Here is a 2,865-nt window from a genome sequence, read left to right as displayed (position 1 = left end):
CAGCATAGTCATTTAGTATAAGTGGGAGATAGTTGGGATGTATACTATAAGCCTAAATTTTGTATGAACATCTGTTTTGAAATATTTTAATATGAAAATCACTTTGGTTAAATGTTTACATTTTATATTTATATATATGTCAATGCAGTTGTCCATTTAATTTATATTGTAGATAACATGGTGTGTGGTGCCACACAGAAGATCATTTTATCAGTTCCTTATAAATTAAAATAGTAGCTCACAACCAAGATGGATTGGGATAAACCATTGGAATGGTTGTAGTGTAATTTGGTATTAATTTGTCTTGCCTATAAAATTACACTAGTATACTATGTGTGTATTGAGCAGGACTGTTTGAGATTGTTTGATTGTACTGACTACATAAAAGAACAGAACCTCTATTATTATGGATGTGCGTTCTCTTAATCCCTAAAAATAAAAAGCACGTATACTTAGTATTTATTTCTTTAACTTATCAATGGGTGAGATTTATCCGTTAAATCAATATGACCGATGAGTTAGGAGATAGTATTGTTTATATGGTGTGTTGTTGATTATAGAAGGAATCTGTATCCTAATTATTTAGGCTGATGATATCCCCTTGAGGAGCTCATAAGGATTATCATGTAAACCCTGCAGGTGGATTTAGTCCGACATGATAATGAAGTTGAGTGGTACTACTCTTGGAATCAGATGTTAATTAATTGAGTTGTCAGTAACTCATTTAATTAACGGACATACGATATCTTAAACACAGGGAGATTAACATACTCATGATAAGAAGGATCCCATATTGTAATATAAGATTGGTGCGGTAGTTCAATAATAACCCTTTAGTGGTATGAGTTATTATTGATGGACTTGAGTTGAGTGTTCGACCCGAACACAGGAAGCCCAAGCCCATCAGGAGGCCTAAACCAATTCCTCCTTTAGGTCCCTGTTGTAGCCTTTATATAAAGTCTCGCATCCACCCATCTATGTTGGTTTTGTTTTTGGTTTTCGGCCCCACTTCCTTGCTAGGGTCGGCAGCTTCTCTTCCTTGCTAGGGCCAGCGACTTCTCTTCCATGTTAGGGTCGGCGGCTTCTCTTCCTTGCTAGGGTCGGCGACTTCTCTTCCTTGATAGGGCCGGCAGTTTCCTCTTCCTTGATAGGGCTGGCGGTTTCTTCTTCCTTGCTAGGGCCGGCGGTTTCCTTTGGCTTGCTAGGGGCCGGCACCTCTTGCTTTGATCCCTTGGTGGCCGGCGGTTTGGAGAAGATGAAGAATAGGAGAAGGAAGAAGAGGAGGAGGCACCCCATCTTAGAGTCTCTCTTGGTGGTCGGCGGTTTGGAGAGACGAAGGGAAGGGTGTTTGTTGTCTTGGTAGATCATTTCTCACACGACGTCTAAGAAGAGGAGCGGAATAAAACAGAAGATCAAGAGGTCTTTAGCTACAAAGGAAAAGGTACAACTAGTTCTTTGATTTCACTACGTAATTAGTTTAGTTTTCTTTGTATCGATTTTGAATACCAACACAAGAGGCCAACGATCTTGTATTTCGATCAAGGTATGCTTTGATCCATCAAGATCTTACTTGATTGATCAAACACATGTTTGATCGAACATGCGGGTTCTTAGGAAAAGTTCTGTACTTGTACAATTTTTGTACAGGAAAATTGAAACAGAATATAATTCCAGTGCATTCACGAAGAACCCAACGAACATTAAGTAGTTATAAGAGTCACTGACCTGTAATATTCTCAGGAAGATAAGTAGCATAAGTTGTGTTCTTTTTAATTCTCGAACACGTACAGGAATACAACTCGGTTAGCCCATAAAGGTCGGGCAAACGTTGAATTCAGGAGAAAATAAACACGAGCATGAATAAACCCAATCGGCCCTTATAGGCCAAGTGAGTGTTAAATCCGAACGAAAATAAATACTTATAGGAATAAGCCCGGTCAACCATTAAAAGCCAAGCGGGTGCTAAGTTTGGATGAAAATAAATACTTATAGGAATAAGCTTAGTCAGTAGTTAAAAGTCATGCGGATGTTAAGTTCAGAAGAAAATAAATACTTATAGGAATAAGCTCGGGTAGCCATTAAAAGTCGAGTGGGTGTTGATTCGGACAGCAATACACACGGGTAAGGTTAAACTTGACCCGCCATTAAGGGTAAAATGAATCATAAGCTTGGAGGGGAAAAGACTTGGGTAGAAGTAAATTTGGTCATATATTAAAATCTGAGGGAAAATTAATTCCAAGGGAAGAGAGATGTGAGTATAAATAAGTATGGTTAGCCATTGATGAATGAACGCATATTGGGTCAAACAAACTTTAGAAGGAATTAATTTGCCTTCGCTTGATTATCTAAATTTTCAGGTGTTAGTTAGTATTGAATTATATTGGCAACGGAAATGTCATTAGGGATTATGAAAATGCTAGTGTTTGCATTACTAAAAAAATTCCTTAATTATAATGATACATGAGGGATTACAACAATTTAGGGAATAGATCAGATAGTCTATTCTTAAGTAACCTCCTGCCATCTAGAAAATTAGTGGGAGGCTTAGACGCCAGATATCCCTTCTCCCTAAGTTGTTCTATAGCCCCTTCATCTCCATGGGTAAAAGCTTTGACAATGGATGCGGCGATAGGATCATTGAAAACGATGGATTCAAGAAGTATCTTCTTTCTCTTTTCGAAGCGCTCATCTTCATTCGCTTAATAGGCTGCCAATGCATCCTGGGAAGCTTTTAGCTTAGCCTCTTTGGTTGATATAGTTGCTTGGGTCTCTGTTAAGGATAAGCGCAAGGAGTTTATCTCAACATCCTTGGTATTTAATTCAAAGATCTTGGTGTCTAATTCAGAAGCGTGACTAGCCTTCAAT

Source organism: Zingiber officinale, chromosome 6A (assembly GCF_018446385.1).
Source record: "Zingiber officinale cultivar Zhangliang chromosome 6A, Zo_v1.1, whole genome shotgun sequence".
NCBI lineage: Eukaryota > Viridiplantae > Streptophyta > Magnoliopsida > Zingiberales > Zingiberaceae > Zingiber > Zingiber officinale.
This window is presented reverse-complemented; position numbering follows the sequence as displayed.